The sequence below is a fragment of the Cygnus atratus genome, chromosome 16 (assembly GCF_013377495.2).
Source record: "Cygnus atratus isolate AKBS03 ecotype Queensland, Australia chromosome 16, CAtr_DNAZoo_HiC_assembly, whole genome shotgun sequence".
NCBI classification, from domain to species: Eukaryota; Metazoa; Chordata; class Aves; order Anseriformes; family Anatidae; genus Cygnus; species Cygnus atratus.
In genome coordinates, this window is record NC_066377.1 from 7,201,599 (window position 1) to 7,225,151 (window position 23,553).

Consider the following 23,553-nt stretch of genomic DNA (forward strand, 5'->3'; position numbering starts at 1 on the left):
ATCCAGGTCCAAGCAGCAAGTCTAGAGATGATTTTGATATGTGTCAGACTCTAATATTATTTATATATGTAATTACAGAGTAATAGTCTAGTCTAGTCTAGGAGACTGCAGATACAGCAATAAGCCAAAGTTCCTGTGTTCTGATCTTAACTCAGTGACTCAGTTTGCTCATCTTGTAACATACAGATAATAATCGTGCTGACCTGCAGTGGCACATGGCTAAGCAGGCACTCAGCTCAGTCCTGGCAGAGGCTGAGGGAAGGTGCTGGGAGATGCTCTCCACCTGTCAGTTTTGCAATGCTCAATAAATCCCTGGATTTTTATTTTATTTTATTTTATTTTTCCAAGCTCTGTCTATCAGAATCTATCAGAAATTAAGTATAAATTTTAAATTCCTTAAAAAAAAAAAAAGCTATGTGTATTTGTTATTTCAGAGGAAGTTAGAATTGAGATTTATATACAGCTAAACAAATTAAAAGCAAAATGATAATTGTTGTATTTTCTAAGAATCTTAGGACTTCTAAGTTAGCTGGGTGTGTGAGGATAAAGGATGTCCTGACTTCTGAACACTTGGGAATGGCATCCCCAATTGTTTTGACTAATACAGATAGAGCACATTAAAACATAACGCAGTAGGTTGTTTAGTCCTCTGCCTCTGCTCCCAGAGGGTGCATTACAGAAGAGCGCTGTTCTCGCTTCTTTCCTCTGGTCATATGCAGATGCAGAACCCAATCACCATCTAGACATTAACCAACTATTTATTCAAACCAAATTCAACCAACTAATTGTTCCCGAGCTTTTCCCTTCAGTGTTCATTATTTGGCATGTACAATTGGTCCCCTAAGACCTAGGTCATATGACATGACTTTTTATTTTTTTATTATTATTTTATTTTATATTTTCATCCTAACTGGATAATTGGAATGTGAAAGTATGATAAATTGTAAATAACCAAATTACTTGGTAGGGTTCAGTTATGGACAGAGCCACCCTCGCTCCCCATCTCCGAACTTCTCTGCTAATAAAAACACATTCATGACAGTGCTCACAAATAGCAAATCAAACTGGACACAAACACTGAATGTAAAAAGCAAACTTTCTTTGCAAGTGTTTGCAAATCCTACCTCATAGACCACATTGGCTCTGTTAGGTACATATAGTATCTGTGGATACTATAACAGATATCTCACCAGTGCTTGCAATAGGAAATAATTCAACTATAATAAATCTTTGAAGTATTATGTCTGGAAGTGGCTATCATATTTTCACATAAATTTTCAATCTTGTAGTTAAAATATATCTGAACCTTACATTGGCTCTGACTACTGAGTTAAAAGTCCAACAGTCTGATTTGTTAATTTTTAACCTTGGTATGTAAAATGCTCTGACTTTTTTTTTAAGTGAAGATATAAAATTAGCAGACCTCCCCCCCTAACTTTCCTACACTTGAATGTAAAACATACAGTTAAGCACCACTTGAACAATGCAGTAATAACTAAACTAGATAACCTATCTGGAGATAGTCCAGTCTGAACAAAGACAGCAATTCAAGCTGAAACTGAAAGCCAATATTTAATATATGAACTGGTAAAGGCAGTATTCTCTGTAACTTTAACAGAATCACAAAAGTTTAACAATTATGTGTGGAGTTTCTATGCGAATTTTAGCCTTGTTTTTATCACAAACAGAAAAGAAATATTTTAAAATAGCAGCTGAATAATCTTACAAATTAAATTACATGAATGTAATCTGGGAAGAAGGAAGTTCTGCCTCAGATGCATATTTTTATGCAACAGAGATGTTTACTTTATTTGTAAACCCTTCAAAATACTGTCCAAAGTTCATTCTTTGTTCAAGGTAAGAATGTAATTGTGCTGCCCAAAATGCAAAATAAGTAATAAAGTTAGGATTCACTAGAGAAAGACGATTTGGAATTAAGAAACAGCAATTTAAACAATCTGAATGCTTCTCCTCCCTTCCCTTCTTCTTAATGACTCTCTCTCGTCCCCTTAAGAAATCTTTGAAGTAAGCCAAAAAGAACAAGCCAGTCTGTTTAAAGGTCATGTGTATCTCTGCTCTGCTTCCCGTTGGTGCAATATGCCTTTGGTAATCCCAGGAGTATACAGTGTTGTTTTACATTTTCATCCAAGTTTCACTTTTGGGGAAGACACGGCCATGTCCATGCCTTACATACAACCTTTGATATTTGTTTAATATTGTTAATTATAGCCTTGTTTGGTCTTTCAAAAGCAAAGCCTATCAGTGGAAGTGCAATGGAGCTTTATTTGTAAGCACAGTGTGTGCTTACTGAGAAATAAAATTAGGGAAATAGAAAAGCATATCTAAGATAGGGCACTCCTTCAGCAAAGATAAATGATTTAGTAATGAATAGATTCTTCAGGCCATAAAAAATCCACTTATTTTCTTTTGAATTTCAAGTGGAGGACTTGCACTTTCCCACTCACTTATAATCAGTTAAAATTAGAATACAGAGAATGAAACCAGTGTACTGGCAGACCAGACAACAACCATAATGTATAACAGTAGAAGTTAAATTAACAGACATTTTAAAAGACACAGCATTTCCATGGAAAGGTACTTGTATATTACCATTCAATGTGGAATGAAGATGTGATCTAAAATACATATTGTTCTTGTAAATTATGTGCCTTGTAACAACATGCTGCCAGACTTCAGTCAACTCATTTAAATGAAGGATCCGCTTGTCCCCTTCTGTAATTGTGGAAATGAACCAGAAATAGGATTAGTCCAACAGTTTCTAGGTTGGTTCCATATTAATCTTGCCTTATCATGGAATCTGATCTTGCTTACATCTAAGTGCACCAAATGCTGTCTTGTACCTCATTTGTGCTTTTCTGCACAGAAAGCTGACGCCCACCTGGCCGTGGAGTACAGGGGGGCTTTTACTATTGCAAAGGTCCCACTGAGGTCAATAGCCAGAGCTATTTGCTTTCCAGAATAAAAAGGGAGAGACTGGAAAAATGTAGGGAAAACTGGCCATTTAGTTTTTGTGTTACCTGTAGCCTTCATATTTCAGCACTAATGTGGGTAAATATGTCAGGAGTTGGGTAAATGTGTTGAAACTAGTGAGATGGCTACAGAACAGTGAGATGTGAGCCAGTTCTGCAATAGCTGTGTTCCCCACACCACTGCTGTTTCTCCTTAATATGAAGAGAGAAAATAGAGTTACCTCCAGGTCCTCACCACCCCCTTCTGCTCTGATTAATGCATTTACCAGGCTACTTTCCTTAGAAAATATGATTTTCCTTAAAACATCTTCTGAACACCAGGGTGGTTCAGGAATCAACAGGCACTCAGATGTTCGTGTGGCTGCTGGGTGGGAGCAATGGCCTGATCTGTCAGCTCAGGCTGCCCTCCTTGCTCATCCATGTAGTAAAGCCAAGTGTAGGGATGCTCTCAGGCAAAAAGAACGGGGGTCTGATCTTCAAAGTATTTTCCAGCTTAATGCCTATAGAAGTTATGAACAGCTGTATGATGTTTTGAAAACCTACAGATTTGAGCATTTTTGTTTGTGAAGACTGATAACTAGAAAAGTGTGTACCTCACTCAACTACCCTGAAACACTGAAATATCTGAGTCCAGTTTCTCTAATGACAGTCCATACAGTTTAGAAATTAGAAGAGAAACAGAAATAGAAGAGAATATGAATTAGCTTAAACAAAGGCTGAGTAAAATCTTTAGTCCTGAAGTTATGCATTTATTGTTTTCTCTTTCCTTACGCTGCTCATCAGAGCTGTAAATGAGCTTGGTCCCCAAAGAGATACTGCACTGGGCATACATCTGGAAGCCAAGTGCTGCAGGAGGCATCCTGCTTGTTTATTACAGCTGTGCTTGAAAAACATATTCAGGCCAGAAGGATCTCAGGGCTCAATTCATACTTATTATCTGTAATTTGACCCATGGATTTTCTGTATATCCTGAAGCCCACGGATTTTAATCTAACAGTTTACATGTTTAAAGACAAGAGCTTTTGGTTACACACTGTAGCTGCTTGGTACATGACTATAAATCTAAGCAAATTGCTAAAGACTGAAACTCCAGAAGGCAGGAGGAGTGATGCAAACTGAAGGTCCTGTTCTGACTCAGTCACTTACCAACTTCTGTTGCATTTTTATTGCAGGTCAAAAGTTGTCAGAGTATGCAAATTAAAAAAAAAAAAAAAAAAGCTTCTTGTTTTGGAAAAATAAGCCATTTTAGTATTTATAATTACACACTAAGGGGCTTTTATGCTCAGCCTCACTTATCTTGGATTTTTGCATAATTTGAACTAAAAGTGGCAATATATGTAGAGCTCATTTATTCAAATTATACAGGGTTAGTGTTTTCCCTCTCTTGAACATGGTGTGCATTTTGGGATAAGTGCCAAATTCAGGGAGGGAGGAGGCCTATAAAAAGAAGAGTCTGGAAAAAGACTAAAGAGATACTTATTCAACCTTTAAAATGGCTTCCAAACCCTCGTGAAAAATGAGATGTGTAAGTTAAATCCCCTTCCCTTTGTAAGACAAATATATTCTCTGCAAATCTCAATAAATCCAGCTGACACTTGCAGAATTACTCATGCCATCTAAGGTGTACAGAAAATTGCTGCTCTCGCCTGTGTAATTTAATAAAAGGAAACTTTTCTGTGTCCTCAGACACCTAGTCTTCCCTTTTCACCTGCCATTCTTTAAAATAACGTGTCAAATTTATTAGCTTAAGAATTGACTTACTCTGGTTGTGTGCATGATGTTACAGATTTTATTTCAAGAATTACTCACTGGGCATCCTGTTGTAAATAATTTTGCGAGTAGATCTTATCATCCGTCACAATCCAGGCAAAACATGTTTACAGTGTGGTTATCCAGTAAATGAAATGTTTTGTATTTGGTTTTGCACTACACTAATGAACACATACAAAGGTTCAAATTAAAGGTATGAAATTCCTTTAGCTAAGCTAAAATCTCCAGTGCAGCAGAATTAATGTATCAGACCACAATGGTTTCTGTCCTTAAAGGAAGGAGGCTATAGGGCAGTCTTCGAGAGAATTATCCCCTAACATAACGACTGGACTTCTGTTGAGATTGTTCTATCCCCTCATGTGCAAAATGCGACCGTACCCGTAGGTTACTTTGAGGGGTGTTTGCCCCCCAATATTTCTATTGATCAAACTGACATGAAAAACTGTGTTTGCTATGAGAACTCTGGCAATTCACTGCAGAGTAAGTGAGAAGCAGGTTCCTGGCATCTCTCCCAAATGCAATAATATAGATATTAATATATTTGGGAACCTTAATGATATATACTTAAAAAGTAAATTTGCCATACTCTTCAGTGGAGTAAATCAACATTCATCCAATAAGTGCAGCATCAGTTCATGCCAGCATGATGATCTACTTTGAAACCCCTAAGAAAAGCTCAGCCCATCAGCACATGAAAGAGAACTTGTGCCCCTGTGGGCACAACACAGCTTTCATAAATGCAGTCATTTCTGTGAGCCTAAATTTTAAAAATGTGCTTCTGTGAGCAGGGACAGATGCAGCCCAGATGTGCACTGGACATTTGAGCATCTTTCCTTCCTTCCTTGCCCGCAAGCCCCGCACGTGGCCAGGCCGACGTATGGGCTGCACAGGGCTGACCGGGGCCAGCAGCAGCACGGCTCCCACAGGGACAGCCCCAGCCAGGGTGCCCCACACCACGGCCCAGCTGCAGGGATGTCACCTCTGTCCCCCTGCCCAGGAGAGAGCCCTGGGCCACCACGGTCACAGAATGGGTCCTCCGGCTCCCCTCCTGGCTCCCATGTCCTCTTCCTTTCCCACAGACCTGGCACTATTCGTGGGCTTCCTCACATTCCCGGGTCTGTGCTGGTGAGGGATTTCTCCTTGAAATACAAAGTGTACTTGTCGTTACTAGGGGGGTTATGCAAAACGGTAGTTTCCAAGCTTTCAGCTTGTGATTCCTGTTCTGGGCTTGTGTGCCCATTTCCTTCTGCACTTCCAGGTCATGAACCCAGCAGGGTCACAATCTGCTCCCTGGGAACTGCTGATTTAACGTGGCTACGTAACTCCACTGCCAAGCTCCAGTGAAGTGCTGTGATTAGTGGCATGTATTTTTCTTTTCTAATAATACATTTATTATGGAAAGAACTGAAGTTGATCTTCCATTCCTTAAGAAACAAAGATGCAGTGTTCCTTTGGTAATGAGATGGCCTCAAGGAATTAGTAATAGGAGAAAAGAAAAAAAAAAAAGAAAGAAAAAAAGAAAGTAGAAAGGAGCAGACATCCACTTTTTTAAGACATCAAACACTAGATGGTTGTGTAGAGAAAATCTTTTAATAGCCCCTGCTATATTTGTTTGACGGACATGATGGACCATATTGTTGTCCCATGGAAATCTGTAGAAAAGTCTCCTTAGAAAGTTAGCGCTGCTGAGGGGCGAGCGCCATATCTGTACATGTTGTGTTTTGAACCATTCTTTCTCCATGGCTTGAAAACTAGCGTCACTGATTCCACATGTAAAATATGAACTCACACTGATACTCTTCCCAAATGCTAATGCACAGCTGTGGAGTTTGGATATTCCAGAGCTGACTCATTCTGCAACACAGCAGATTCACAGAGATGAAGTGGAGGAGGGGCACTGCAAAATAGCTCTTTCAGGAATTAAAAGAACTCCTAAACCTCAAAGTATTACTATTCCATTACAGTATTTCTTTCATTGAAAAGTTTGGTTTTTAATGACCTCTAATTGATTTTTTTTTTTAGCTTTGCTTTGTTTCAACATAAAATCTATGTCACTCCGGCTCAGCCTGCCAGAGTCTTTTGTCTGATGCTACAAACAAATCCAGCCAAACATTAAGATTCATAAGGGGGATGGGGGGGTAGCACAGCTTCTTAAAGCCACATCAAGTATGTTAGAGACAAAACATTTAATTTAAATGGTAGAAACTAACACAAAACAGCTTCAAACCTCGTAAGCAGAGTTAGCTAAGTAGAAACACATGTTCTTTTGACATTTGTTTTCATGACAATTAGAAGCAACTAGTTTTCAGCTCACATTCTTGTTCATCTTTTTGGCGCTTTAGCTAATGCATTAATTCAGAATTACTGTAGAACAGGTGCTGATTGGAACAGCATAGGTAATTACATTCAGCTCTGTAGTATGTAAGGCAAATAAAGCCAGTCTGGTTCAGGCATGTACATAATCATATATTCAATGAGTCAAGCAAATGAGGAACATGAATACGCTTTCATTTTTATGTTGTTTTGACCTCAGTGTATGTTTTGCTCTAATTTATTTTGCATGCTCTGATCGTTCTGATCACATGAACGTGTCTCATTCACTCGCAGAGCATAGAGTTTCTCCCCCCCATCTAAAGACAAAGCCCTGTGACAGCTTGCAAAGACAGGAACAGGTTTTTAACTTGGTGTCATTAGCTGGTTGGGTTTGGTTGCAACAGTTTTAATGTCAGTCCAGAGCCACTGAGAGGATTAACTTGTCAATAGGCTCTTCCTACTTTTTTTTCTTTCTTTCTTTTAGCCAAGAAGCGAATCCTCGCTTTATTAAAGTCAGTGGAAGGTCCAAGACTGATTTCAACAGGGACAAGATTTCACATGCAATTAGAATCAAAACAGAGGTTTTAAAAGGGCAGATGGGGCCAACATACCCTGCTGGTGGGGGCTGTGCCCTTTCAGGTAACCCTCAGGCTTCTGCTCTGGAATGATCCTGAGAGTCCAAAAGGACAAAAATTGCCTCAAAGCTGCACAGTGGCATGGGCTACCCTGAAATGTGTTGCTCCCAGATTGTGGGACCACGGTTTGACCAAGGCCTGGATACTTTTCTCACAATTAGGGGTGGAATTGGACTGAGGAGAGGAGGGCTGCAAATGACTTGGCCTGCTATTCCGGCTGTTACTGGGTGCCTACAAGGGGTAGGAACGATGCTGCCAACAGAAATGTCAACACCTCATCTCTCCTGGGGTGGGGGTAGCATGGCTGTACCCTCCCTTCGATCTGACACGGGTGCAGTCAGACTGTTTTGCCTGTTTTGCATCCCATTCCTTCCTATTGCCTTTGGCAGCTGCGTACTTTATCAATGCCTGGAATTGGTCCTGAGAAGAGGGCCTTGGTGTAAGGGTCTGACAGATAAGAATTAGCAGGTTGTGTATCAGCACATATGGAACAGGGAGGGGTCACTGGGAAAATTAATAGAAATTGTATTAGCACCTCCGAATCTAATTTTCAGAAGAGCTCCAAGAACTAGAAGCACACACTGCTGTTGCTATCAAGGGATTTGTGCTAGTAGGTGAGATTTTCAAGAAATCCTTGTGACATGTTGTTATTAGCCAGTTAATAAGTATTTTCTTTTTGTTTGTTTAAACAGGTTTACCACACTACTGAAAGACAGGAGTAGTCTTAAAAGTCTTGCTAATGAGTTAGGAAATGCAGAAACACCACGCCCTGCACTAGATTTATTTCAGTCATACAATGGATTTGTACGTGATGAAGAATGCAGATGGTGTCCTATTACAAACCGTTTATGGACCTAGCCTGCATTAAACAGACACACAGGTGACCTTCACCTTCACAAAAGACCAACAAAAGGCTTGGCTTACTACCCTGAAGTCACCAAAATACCATTTCAGCATCCATATGTGCTCTTGGCATATATTCATCTGTGTATGGTGAGCTAGATTTTCTCCCAAATAGCATAAAGGCGTGATAGCGGGATGGTTTACCCAATATTTCTTCCTGTGCAGCTCCTGCTTGGCAGCAGCTGAGTAAGGACTGCATGCCCCCTTGGTTCTTGCTGGTGTTCCTGGCCAAGCCTGGCCCTCACAAAGCCAGGCAGCCATGAGCTGTTCTGGTGTCGGCCGCTGCTGAGCCTCCACCTCCAAGGTGTCCACATGCGGGACCTTGTGGATGTTTTAATACCATTACGGATTTATTACATCTGTGTTAAAACCTTAGTAGAATGATATGACTGAATGACAGCGTGACAAAGGGATGTAGTGTGAGCATGGTTTCACACACAGCAATGGTTCTCCTCCTCGCCCTGCACCAGGCCGCCAGCAGCTGCTCTCCCTCCGATCTGAAGGACTCTCCCCATTGCTTACAGGGTTTCACTTTTATTGGTCTTTTTTTTTTCTTGCTACTCCACAGTAATGCATACACATATATATTCTTTGTATTTTATATGTAATAGATTTAAATAGAGCAGTACTTTTTTGCTTCTAGGAAAAGAAAAGAGTCTGGTAGTGCCTCCCTGGGAGGGGTTTGCCGCTCTCGCTGCAGCAGCGTAGCTGCATGGCAGGCGATTTCTTTATACTCAGGCTTGCTGCGAGGTGTGGCAGGAAGCGTAAGTAGTTCAGCAAGGCAGCGTACAGCACGCTCTGAGGGACAAAGTGTTGTCATCGACACGAAACACAAAGCTGGTCCTACCCTGCTCTGCTCCTTAGAGTCCCAGAAGGAGTTTTTGCAATAGCAAGGTGTTCACTTCATAACCAGATCAAATTATCTCACTCTGACGACCTTTACCTGCGGTGGGATCTGGCCAGGGTTAGTCCCGCTGGGAGCAGCGTTGTTTGCACCAGCAGAGAACACTTCAGAATCAGCCTGAGTGAATGTTGGCATATATAAATGCTACGTCTATTGTTACTGCCTATTATCATGCCGTTAAATTATGCCTTTTATCTGATGATCCCAAGTAGTTTATCGACAATGAGTTATGCTCTCACAACATCACTGTGAATCCTGTAAATAACTGAGATAAGATAATGCAATAGAATGAGAGAGGCTTTATACAAACTATGCTTTTTAACAAGCTGCAGCACATTGTTTATCACAGGGTGCAAAACCACTGCACAAATGCCTCTTCTTTGCCAATATTATATTTTGTTCATTTCATTTAATCTCACTTATTTCTGAAGTCTATTAGACCAATTGTCTTAATCTCACTTACTCTGCAGTGTATTTGCTCTGGGTAATAGCAGTATTAATAAGAATCCCTCTATAAACACACACCAGCTGAAGCAAGCACCACAAAACCAGAGAAGAGTGACCCACGTGTACAGCATTACCACTATTCTTTTTGTTACAGATAAACATTTTGTCTGGTCCTTTTCAGGAATGCCTTCTCCTAGATGCCCTGCTCCCTCCTCCTGCCCTACAGTGGGCCAGCAGCTGCAGCAAATCAGGCAGTTTTCATCATACTCCCCACCCCATGGGGAAGTGGAAATTTCTCTTCCCCTCCCCTTTTTTCTCTGTTCAGCCAGAGGTGATAATCCCCTCGGAATGCAGCATTTAGCACTTGTCAGGTATATGGTAATTGCTACATTCCCAGGGGATTAAATCCGTGGAATCTAATTACAGTGGGCTGAAACCTCCCTATAAGAGAGGAGCTCTGATATATACGAGGAGTGAAAGTCTATGCCTGGGTAAGTGGGAGGGTGATGAGGACTTTGCCTGGTCCCCATTGAACATAAGTGATGTGGTGACTCTTCTGAGTCACCTCACAGCTTCCCTTGGACGGGAGCTCCAGGTGGCCCTGGTGGCTAGAAGCTGCTTTATTTCTCCTCAAGTATACCTATCATGATTGGTTTTATCTCCACTTGTTCTCATAACAACCCTGGATTGTGCTTCACTACGGTCATGCTGAATTGTATATCCTCTTTGGGTGCTTACCCTCCTATTTAAGTTGGGCAGTAGCTCTTAGGTTTGGCCTTGCCAGCGAGGTTTCTCATTCCTGGAATAATATGGATGAAATCCAAACCTCGCTGAAGTCAATTGGAATTTTACAATTCACTCATAAGCCTTGATCAAATGCTGTTTTACTAAATCAGTTTGCAGTATACATCCAAGAACAAACGTGTAAATACTCATCTATGTATGTACGTACAAATTTTATTATGGATAATCTAAAACAGCCTCAGTTGCTACTAATGTGTCACCTAGAAACACTTGAGTTCATTTCGATTTGAAGTCAACAGAGCATATTGCAGAGGAGGAAAACAGAATTCAGAAGCAGTTAATACAAATATACTGATCTATAAATGATAGCAGAAAATTAAAAAAATAAAAAGAGAGAGAGAGACAGGAAGAGGTTTGTTTATAAGAGGAAAGATCTCACTACATACAGAAAGATGAAGTTAGTGTGTTATGTGAAGATACCAAGTAAGATTCTTACTCTGTTTTATAGAGATAAAAAAAAAAAAAAAAAAGAAGAAGAAGAACAGATGCGATGTAAATTTATCTGTGTAGGCTGTTTTGTTGCATTCACGTTTCCAGTTGATAATTATATTTGGAGAGGGGAAAAAAACATGTAATACCTCCAATCCAAGCAGTTTGAAATTGTATGTGTGTCTGCCTGTTCTAAGGAAGGGGCTTTGCCTTTGATTACCTAACCAAATATTCTGAAAACGTGAGTTTCAAACAGATGAGTTTTTTCTCTGCTTACAGCCTACACCTGCTGACTCTGTAACTGACAAAACACAAGTGGAAATATTTAAAATGTTCCTGCCTAGCTGCTTCGGTTTTATAATACTACCCAGACTGGGTTGCCAAACAACAGCATTAGAAATAAAATCATAGGACTGACTTTTCAGAATCTTAGGTTTTAAAATCATGTATCCATTTCATTTGTTTGTGATTTCTGAGAGTTTATGTAATCTCAATTCATGTTTTTGAGCTTTGTTTTAATTCAGAAAGGCTAAAAGAAATAAAGAAATAACTTTGAGAAAGTACTTATGGTTCTCATGGAAACAAAACAGAACATTTCTGTCTACCAGAACAGAATTAAAAAAAACAACACACAAACAAAACCACCCCAAAATACAACATTGCTAGTCCTGGTGGCATTGTTAGAGTTGACACACTATGCAAAACATCACTTCTTTGAATTAGTGTTTATAAAATAAAGGTATGTACAAACAGCTCTGCAACAAAAGTATTCAAAAATTTGTGTACAAAATATTTAACATTTTACACCAGAAATTTGCTCTGAGAATTGAGAGACCTGACTTCTATTACTAACTCAGCCACAGATTTCCATATGACTCAATTTCATCAGTTCTTTGCACCTTCAGTTTCTGCATATCTGAAATTTAATTATAATCCTAATAAGTGAATCCTTCATAATGTGTACTGAGATTCTTGGGTGGAGGTCATATACATGTGTAGACTATTAATCCGTATTATTAATGCTATGGCTAAGAAGCATGCATAATTATAATTTGGAAACATAACTGGACAGTATGTATATAGCCTATTATAGACATTTCCCCATCAAGGAAATGATTTCTAACTATGCCACTGATTCATTTTCTCATTTGGGGTAAATTATATCTCATGCTAGATAATTTCCTCCAAAATAAATAGGGAATGCTAATTCCTCACATCCTTTTGAAATGCTTTTGTTCTGATTTGGGAAACGTTGAGTGTTTAAGTCCTAGTAATCATGGTTAAACATTAGTAACAATAAAATATTCATATGAGAAACGGACTGATAAAATTGTTCTGTTTGCTTATTCATAAATCATGAAAAAACCTGATTGACCTTGCCTTACCTATCAGCTAAGCAGCACAAATAATTTCACATCTATTTGCTCCATCTTCAGTTTTGATCTATTTTTGTTCATCTTGCCTGTGTATATTTGGAACAACATTTGGATACGCAGTAGTGCCCATTTGTGGTTTCCTTTTTCCTATTTTCTCTTTTGAATTTTCCTGTGGTCATTCTCTACATTCATTGCAGCATACAATAATTCTAGACAAGAGGACATGCACAACATGGAAATGCTTGTTCAGACACAGGCAGAGAAGCAAGAACATGTTACAGCCCAGCCTCCATTAGTACATAACTGACAAATTACGTTGCATTCACCTAACATTTCCTCTGCTATTGTACTGAATTTTTGCATGTTATTTACGAGCTGCTGCATTTGACTCTGGCAGTGGCTGTGCTTACCTCAATGAAAAAATCACGGTTTTGTAAAACTCATTAGGTTTTGCTCATATTTATGTCACCTTTGCTCAGAGTTTGACTGGCTGTAAAAACCAAGCGAGTTGTAGAGTTAGCCCAATATCTGTAAAGTGTTGCTTTGTCATGAGAGGTGTCTATGTAAACACACAGTCTTTGTGGCTGTGCCTGCCAGTTCGTGTAAAGCCATCCGTCCCAGAGAGCCAGCTGGAGAGAAAGTGCTAAAGGTGGCTGGGGAGCGCAGGGGGGCGAGAAGGATGATCTGGTGGGCTGAATAAAGAAGCTGAAGGTGTTGCTGCTCAGTGACGGGGCATCGTCCCCGCAGGAGGGATCTCAGCTGCTGCTTTCAACCCACCTGTCATGAGGAGGGCACTGGGATGGGGACAAAGGATGGGGCTGTAGCTGTGGAGGTGGTGGCATGGGGACACCCGGACATGGGGACACCAGTGTGCCCTGCCTCTGACCTGCTCCTGGTGTTGTCCCACTTGGCTGTAAAGTGCTAGTGCAGTACCAAAATCCCCCGTGTCCTCTCTCTCTGTGCAGCCCCCTTCCCATTTCACGCGTGGCATGATGCTCTCTGCCTTCCTGCTCACCTGGCCTCTTCCTGGGGCTTCTCAGTGTTCATTTCATATTTAGGGGCTTCTTCTGGTGCTTATTTCTGTGACCCATTCTTTTGTACAGGTAAGAGATGCAGTGTTCCCAGCTACACCCAAAACTTATTTCATATCACTCCAGTGTTGGTAACCATAGAATTTATAGACTGCCTCTGGAACCCTCAAAGGAGAGCAAGTCCATTAAAAACTCCCAGGGAAACCGGCACTGAAAGTCACTCGTAGTGTTGACACCGTGCCTGATTTGTGCCCTTATCCCTGTAATCTCAGTAAAGGTCAGATCAGAGCAGTGAGCAGTTTTTGTTCTGTGGATCTGCACATTTTTCACTACTTGGAATTTATTAAGGAAGAATAATACTTAGTAACTTTTGTGAATATCTTTTTTTTTTTTTTTAGAAGCTGCATGGCTATTAAAAATATTTTTTCCTTTCAAAAAGGGAAAAACACATTCTGAAAAACGATCACATGAGCTTTTCAGAAAGCTTTTTGCCAAGCTATCTTGTTTTCTTAACAGTTCTTTCTATTTTTTTAACTACTAAGCTGTTGGATTTCATGTTGTGTTTTGTTTTTAAATCTGACTCATAACATTTATGCAATAATAGCAGTAAGGCCTCCTAGTGAGAAACAATAGCACGTGAATCCAACACAGGCTGATTCTGATTGAAAATTGTCACCTATTGATGGCTCTGATCTGTGAACCTGGCGGCTCCAGCTGCACAGGTTTCTCCACCCAAAGCCATCAGCGTGGCTGGCAGCCCTGGCGCTCGGTGGGTGCCTGGGGAAGGCAGCCCAGGAGGATGTGCTGATTCAATCTCCACCTCTGGAGCTGTTGTCAGGACAAAGCTTTGCTTCTGCCTGTTTGAGCGGCCAGGGTAGCTTAGGAGATATTTCCTCCCTGCTCTATAGCGAGAGGAAGAAGAATTTAATTTCTTAGGGCTGTGATGTTTTAATAAGAACTAGATGTTTTTCAATTTATTTATTTTTTATTTCTAATTTTATTTTGCCAGATTGGAGTTAACACAAGCAGTAATTTAGTGTCTGATTATAGATAACCAGAAAGTGTGACCCAAAGTCTTAAGCATGACTGCCAAAGAAATTTGGAGAATTTCTACCTTAGATGCACACGTTGTCTTTCTTGATGAAACACTGAACAGGAATTATCTGATTAATATTGGAAACATGCAGAGATGAAATTGCCAACTGTCTCCATACATAAAATGAATTTGCTAAGTAAGAAATTAGCAGTTTGCTACTGAGCTCAGGGTTGCTGTAAATTCACAAGACAAAATACACCTTGTTTTAGCCCTCAAATTCTCATTTACATTGAAAATATGCATATGCATGCCTATCAGGAAACATCTTCAGAAGTCGGCAGTTTGGGTCAAATTTGCAAGGCACTATGTAATTTACTTCAGTGAGGCTGATAGATTGCTGGTCATCGTGTGTTTAAATCTTGCAGCTGTGTATTGACTCAGTCCTGCACTCTTTATGCCAGCCATTTTTCCGTACTTTTTAATGTGGAGATAAGAAAGGCATGTGCGAAAAGTGAAGGGGAGGCCTGTCACAGCTGCACGTGTGTGAATGACCACTTTCTGGTTTTGTAAATCCTGCAGAGATGGCAGGATGATGGGATCTGTATGCACCATTGTTTTATGAGGCAGATTAAAAGAAATCGTTTACCCAAATCTTCCCTCAGAGATATACTAACATAATTCATTCAAGTCCTGTCTATACACAGAATTAGCAGGCTTTTAAAGTAAACATAAAATAAAATCTGATGAGTAAGAAATGTACCTGTTAATATCAGTGCTTAATGAACTTTGCTCATGGTGAGACCTGTGAATGTAATGCAGATTTGGGCATGGTTATTTTTAGGAGCATCAAATCGATGTCACTGTGACACTGCACTTACAGCTTTTTATGTTGCTTTCCTGAAGAGCTAACCAATTTCTTCAGCTCATCAAGACAAACTATCTGAATCATTTAGAAAATGAGAACAAAGGATAAATCATTCTCTGCTATTGCCAATTAATTCTACACTCTTCCAAATTTTAGGACTTTTTTTTTATTTTTTTTATTGCACGTCTATATTACTCCCTTGAAACCATATTTGAGAATATTTTTTTTAATTTGAATTGTGTGATGAATACAGTTAAAAAAAAAAAAAGGACAACAAATTGCTGGTCACTGAATATAGAAATCCATGTTGTAGTACATTAATTTGCAGTTATATAACTATTGGCAAGCAAAAAAAAATATATAAAAATAATAGAAGTTATCTTTTTTTTTTCTCCTTAAACAACAACAACAACAAACAAACAAAAACAACCTACACATAGCCAGCCTTTCTTCCATTATTTCTAATCACTATGTAGAAATGCTTTGCTAGGAATACATTATCTCCATTTGCAGACTGTAAACTTGTATTTCTGATGATAAATCTGCTGAGACATTGGCTTAGTTATGAGCACAGCGCATGGGTAACCGGAGATATTTCATGTACTGTTTTATATCTAAATTCAGACAATATGACCCTTATGTTCTTAATATTGTCAATTCTGAAAATGTTTTACAAATGTTAATATAATACCTGAAGGTCCAAAGTTCATGGAAAAAGTAGGGAAACCCTGAAACTGAAAGCAGTCCTATTGTGAGACCCAAAAAAAATAATATAATAATAATATGTACACACTTTAAGCATATATTGAAGTCCTGTTATGGTTACTCTGTTTTGAAACAATGTCTTCACAGAGTATGAATTAGAATGTAATGTCTTAATATCATTTTTTTTTTAACTGTTCCTTGCACTTCTTAATGCCGTGTGCATTTCCACCGGTAATGAGCCAGAGCAGTAGGTATTCACAGCTGGAATTATACTAGCTGAGGTGTCCTGTGCATTACTGAAATCTTTGAGCAGGTAAAGCAGTTAATTAGTCCCCTAGTGCGAAGTTTGCAATCAGGTGTTGAAGCAGTTTCAGTTACAGTGTTGTGGTGAATCATTTCCTTCTGATGCTTGTGGTGATCAATCATGTGGGGCCCTCTTCTAGATTTTCACACTAGCTTTAAGACAAAAGACTTTCAGAAAGAAAAACAAAATATTATCCATCTGTGTACCCAGCATGTAGCTCATGTCACCATTTTAAAGTTTGTTTATTTTCTAACTACAAGGTTATACAAACATTTTACTTTTTAAAATTTACATATTAATCTGAGACAGGCTTTATAAGGAAATGTTCTCTAATACCGTCTGAGTTTAAAGCACAAAAACTATATATATTTTTGAGATGCTGTTATTTATTTTTTGATTGCTAGCCTTCTTTCTGACATTAAACATGTTATCAGCAGAACATTCAGGAAAATATCGTGATTTTCCAGAGGCAGATTTTAAACTGTATTGCACATAAAACTAAACACTTTTTTTTTTCTGAAAGAAGAGGCAATACAGGTCTATACTTGTATGACCACGCATATTTCATTACATGCACAGAAAGCATGTATGAAGAATTTTCACCTGCAGCTATTTTGATTGATTGATTTGGATTCAGGAATGCATCTCTATTTGAGCCCACACTTAAACATGTGGTTAACAACACGCACAAGGTAATACTTAAATTTGGTCATGCACTTAAATGTGGTCATGATGAAGGATGGATTTGAGCATGTGCGAAAGTGATTTCTTGACTTGTGGCCTTTGTCATTGCAATATAAAAATATGCATGCGGAGCACCAGCCACACACTGCAATTATGAAAGCCTAACCTCCTGTCCTCGGTCATGTTTTAATATATAAAATAATCGTGTGACGATGAAGACCTTCAGCTCTCACAGGCTTCAGTGGGAATTAAGGATCATTGGAGGTGGTGAAACTAACAATATTTGCATAAAAATGCACATGGGAAAAAAAGAGCATCAACTGTATAATCATATTCCAAGCCTATTTTCAATGTCTTCTCTATCTTTTTATCTGACTACTGTGTTCAGGGTGGATTTTACTAGAAATGTAAATGAACATTCATTTCAAAAAAATTTTTTTTTTCTTTACATGATGGTAATTAATTGTGGGAAACAATTTTTAACTTTTCCCCATTGTTTCCTCCATTTCGCAGACCTGTACCCTGGGGTCTAGGAAGATTATTAACTGTGGAAATTGCTTGCTTTCCACTGCTTCTTATAATTATAAAATGGTTAAATGAATAAAGAATAAGGAACGTGACCTTGTCACCCCAACTCATGAGTGATTGTCAAGTGAGGTATCCCAGTAGGTCAAATACCAAAGTCTCCATTTATTTTCTTCCATTTTATCATGAACTAAACCTGGAAGTACTGATCTCACAAAGACTTCTGCACATTCATACTTTTAAGCATCAGAAAGAAAAGGCCCGTGCCTTCGATACGTATGTTACAGGAGTGAGACCTAAGGAAATTGGGAGCCAACCCCGCTGACTTCAATAGAGGTTTCACATGAAGGATTGCAGGATCAGATTCCTGGGTGATACAAAGGAAGGTTTACAGAAAGTGCTGGGGGTGGGGAACAGTTACTGAAGATATAATTAAAGTTACGACAGCACTTACTGATGATCGCTTCTGATGAAAGCAGCAAAACTATACGCCAACTAAATGTGAAGGTCTCTTCTTGGTTTAATTTCTAACAATAAGGTTAAGCAAGCAAGAGCGGGGTGGGTGCGAGGGCTGGGGGATGGGTGCATTTGCATATTCGTAAGAGATGGGGAATATCACAGGGGAGGCAGAGTACAGAGAGAGCATGCGGAGACACTGGCACTTGGATGTTATTGCCCCCGCTACAGTATTTTTGATAGCTGGATCAATATAACATTGGCTGTCCTTGCAAAACACAACAGGTCAATAAATAAATTTGTCTGCATTTTTCTAGCTTGCCGTGCTGGGAAATAATACAGGTTACTGAAGAATTGTCACCTTTGATTTATAAAACTAATTGAACGTAGGTGGTGTGGTTTATCTCAAATCATTTAGCAAATTAAAAGATACAGGGAAAGAAAATTCTACAAGTGAGCCAGTGCAATCCAGTGCATCTGAACACTTCACAGTTTATAGAGACATCTGACCTTGATTAGTGTGAGTGCGTTTAGCACAGCATTTTGGTGTTGCTCACCCTTTGTTGACAAGATACGATATTCAAAATAAATCTGCAGTGAAGCATTTTTTAAAATTATCATGTAAGATTCTAGGAATCCATTTCAACTTCAGTCTTAGGGCAACAATTTTCCCTAAGGAATTCCTGCTTTTTGCAGCACAGTTTTGCTTATTTTGGATTTCCCTGCATTATATTATATTTGTAATAGTTGTGTTTATTCATTTCATTGGGATTCATTTATTATGTAAACTGGCTTTTCTCTTAGATTAACACATATTTCAGTTCAAGACACTTACTTCTTGCAGACTTTGGAAGTATTATGTGCTATTTTTGTCCTGTTTTTGTGTTATAAATGAGTTGCTCCTGCAAGCTAAAGAAGCATTTTCAGGATTATTTTCAGGATTATTTTTTTTAATCATGGACTTTTCCTAATTGTTTTTGGCTTGCAAAAAATGAGATTCCCAGGTGAATCTCTAATATTCCATCTAATTAGGATTCCTTTTTTTTCCCTTAAAAATAAAATAAAATAAAATAAAATAATAATAATAATAATAATAAAAACTAAAAAGCTTGGATTAAGCTCCCCTGCCTGTGACGGCAGTGGCCCAGGCTGCGCTCCCCATTACGCTGTGCAGCCCTTCCCCAGTCAAACAGAGCCTGCCTGGCCCTTCCTGAATATCGCGGTATGAAAGGCAGTTTAGATAGTTTCAATCCTAAAAAACCTACAGCAATGAATTGGGGGGAAATGAAGCTGACTTGTTAACATTCCAGAGATGGAAATTTCCCATATTTCCCCTTGGGATTTTGCATTGGGGATGACGAGTATTGTCTCCAAAGCTGAGAGTCAATATATTCCTCACAGCCAACAGGTCCCTAATCTACTCACTTCTTCCCTGGTTATGAAGAGCTAATCTGGGGCTGCTACACTTCTGTCTGGGATTTCCTGGACAGAAATATGTGCACATGTGCTGTGTAACGGCATGTAGAATAAACCTGATGTATCCGGGATGCATCAAACTTATTGCACATGTGTGAATCAACCATATATCGCATGCTCAATAAATCCAACATTTCCGAGAAAAGCAGTACATGATCTACACATTCACTACACATATCCTTGGAATTGGGGATGTATGAAAATTCGTCTGATGCTACTGCACAGAAATTCCAACTGGGCTGCTCTTTTAAGCAGGAATCCCAGATGAAGGGCAAAGGCACACCTTGAATTTTTTCTTGAACAAAGAGGACAAAAAATTACTTTCTTCATCTCATTGGTGACAAAGAAAGGATATGCTTGGAAATATCTAAGCATAAAAGTATCCCCAGATAATCCTACCATACTGTACATTTCCATTCTGTTCCTCCTTTGGCTAATTGCTGAGAGTTCATGGTTTTGGATCATTAGATATCATATGGGTATCCTAAGGTATTCTTTAAGGATTTATACGCTCAGTTCAGTGGCTGTGTTCCAGACTTGTAGTATCTCGGGGAAAATACCGCATCTCTCCAAGCCACAGTTTCTTCATCTATAAAATGGGTATGGAGATGCCTACCCCTGTTTGTAAAGTATGAGTACGCTTCACTGGTTCTGTTGTTCTTATGGCCATCTGTGAATTTTAATTAAATTGTGGACTGTTGTAAGAAAAGCTTGTGCTACCTATGCATGTTGGGTTGTGCCTCTGTAAGTCACTCACTCCCACACAAAGCAATTTTTAAAAGCCCCACAAAACTCACTTTACTTTTGACCTATTCCTGTTTCTAAGATGCATGACATGAAAGCCTAGGACATTAACACAGTGCACAGCCCTCTCAGCTAGCTTCAAAAAAATGCATATAGTCACAGCTATCATTAAAAAATCTTTTTCCTCCTTTGAAAAATGAGAAAGTAGAAACAAAGGCTGCTCAGATGACAAATGTTTCTTACTAAAAATAATTTAAATCAATGAAAATATTTATATAATTAAGTAATAGGTGCCTGGGGTAGTAGAGGGAGTCTGTTGACTTTATGTAACTGGTCATTATTATACTAAATACAGGGCACACTATTACTACAAAGCCATTATCATTCAGTACATGGCTTCTTGTTCAGAGTAGTTAATGCATTTATGAACCTTTAAAATATCTGCATGAGAGAAAGGATTAGTGACTTGCCTGCCTTAGAAAAGAATTCTTTTCCCTTTATTTTACAAATTGTGATTTTATTTTCAAAGCTGAAACAAAGGAAAGGCTGTACTCTGGCAAGGAGACTTAAGGCTGACAGCTGGAGTACTGTATATAGGATGGCAGTTCTTGATTTGTCAGCATGTTGCTAGGGGTAGGGAAATTGAGAGTATAGTAAAATGCCTATTGAGATATTCCTGTATCTCATGGCACATATGTACAGTCGCTCTTTCCCTTGTCTATCTATATTCACTGCAACTTCTAAAAAAAATTATATATATCCTCTTGACGAAACCAGAAAGACACATCCTGTGTTTCCTTTTTTCTCTTTGCCTTTGTGCACAGGTTGAAGAAGTAACAGAATAAGGGGCAGCACAGAAACCAAGTCTGCAGAGGAGTCGGGCTGGAGGAGGGCTGCAGGAGGGCTGCAGTGAGGCTGCACTCCCCCAGGGCACCGAGGGGGCACGGGGGGCGGGGGGCAGCCAGCACGCTGACATGGCTGGGGGCACTGGGAGCTCTACTGTCTGTATAGATACACCATCTGTATGTATCATCTGATGGATCGATCGATCAATCAATCTATCTATCTATCTAATCTATCTATCTATCAGGAGCTGTACAGTCTCCTTACTTCCCAGACAGTTCTATACTGGGCTCCATAGCAGGATACAGGACCTGAGGTCCTGTTGGTGTTGGTGCAGGTAGGACATGAAGAGGGCACATGTTCATAAAGAGTTCTTCCAATTTCTCCCGAGTGTCTGCACAGGTAAAAGGAAATGAAAATGTGTGCAATTAGCTGCTTCCATGTACAATTATCTGGTGTACATACATGAATTAAAATAATTACATGCCTAAAGCAGACATCCAGCTTCACACACATTTGCAATACTCCGTCAAGTTGCTTAATTTCTCTGGAAAACCAACCTTCAATAATGAAGTCTAAAGCTATTTTGTATCTAACACAGCAGAATAGATTTCTGTGCTCTTCTTACACTTTGTACAATGACCTTATTTACTATTGCCTTTCAGTGTTTGTGAAAGATATTTATCTAACTGCACACATATAGCACCAAAGGACATTGTACAGCATTACCACTTTACTTATTTTTCTAAACCTCTGTGTGCTGTTTTAAGGGTTTGAATTCAGCCTGAGAAAGACACAGCGTCTGAAACAAACTGGTCTGTGCTGTTCCTGCAGAAGAAGCAGGAAGTCTGAAGCAGGAAGCATTTTTTCACTCTCATGGTTTATATTGTCACCAGAAGTCCTTGATAAAGCTATGGTTGCATCTGTTGGGCAAGGATTTTGTCAGTACCAAAAGCTGGTATTAGGAGACCTGAGAGAGGGCTCTGCTTCTCCTCAACATCAGTAATTAATGCACTGTACTTCAGCCAAACAGTTCTCTTTTCCTGTACGTATGCATGTAAATGTAGTTTCCAATTATTATATATAGTCTAAACTGAACGTCTTTCTTACTCACAGAAACTGTGTTCTCCCAAGCTGTGTTAATAGCAACTTTGTTATTCTAAAACTATAGTATCCTACAATTTTGGAAGAACACTCTTATGACAAAGTCCATGTAATTTTTTTTCCTACCTAATCTGCAGTAATACCATCTCGAATAAACTGAAAGGGGTTTACATTTCAATTCTGCTTGACATTTCATTTCTGATGGTTTAGGTTTTGCATTTGCTTCCATGGAACAAGTCACTGTCATTTTTCTCTGATGTCAGTAGGTGAAGTTTGAAATGTTCTCAGTTGCATGTGCTACTGTGAAGCTTCACAGCATCATTTGAAAACAGGATTTTTAATTGTAGAAAAAGCCCAATTATGTAAATTTACTAAAACAAACAAACAAACAAACAAAAACCACAACACTTCTCTCAAAAACTTCATTATTTAGTAGAATTTATTTTGAGGAAGAAAAGTACAGGAACTAATGTAATAATGGTAATAATGAATCAAAATCTGATGATTTACCCTGAATAATATCCTGACACAAACAGCCCACAGGGAAGCTATTACTCTGTCCCATACCAATATTTGCACTGTAGCAAAACCCCAATGTCAACCTCTGAATTTCCACACGGGAGTGGGAGTCATGCTTGTTGAAACTGGGGGCAGCCATCTGAGGGGTGAGCACAGAGCCTGCCCTGCACTGTGGGATCAGGTCTCGCAGAATGATAACAGGTTAATTAAAATAACAATAAAAGCAAAACTCCTCCTAAGCATGCTGAAGTGCTGTGGGGAAGTCACAGCTGCTGGAAATGATTGCAGCACCATTAAAGCAATAGCAGGCTCCCATAGGTACCAGTTGAAGCTGTGGCCTGTGCATATCTGCCCAGGTTCTGCATGAGGATGGGGCTGAGCCCCCCCCCTCTCTTGTTTCCCCCCGGGAGCGAGGCATGGTGGGGAAGGCACTGCAGGTAAGCAGGCACTCAGCTCTTCCTTACATGTACTGCACTTGGCAGGTTTTCTCCCCCTGGCTGGCTCTCAAGAGTTGCCTGCCTGCGAGCCGAGCGTTGGCAGCGCACTGACAAAACTTCCCTTCGGGGATTGTTTGGGGAATTTTGGCGCAAGTCAGCGTGGCAGAAGTTGGGGAATCTGTGCAAGGAGACGGCACTTGGGGCTTGATTTTTTTGAAAGTTACTTGAAAGCTTCTTAGATCTGGGGAGTGTT

The 23,553-nt window shown here is 39.5% G+C and overlaps 1 protein-coding gene across 1 annotated transcript in view; it reads left to right on the top strand.

Moving 5' to 3' along the window:
• ZNF217 (zinc finger protein 217) overlaps positions 1–23,553 on the top strand; it is a 122,373-nt gene that overhangs the window by 56,265 nt on the left and 42,555 nt on the right. The window lies entirely within an intron of this gene.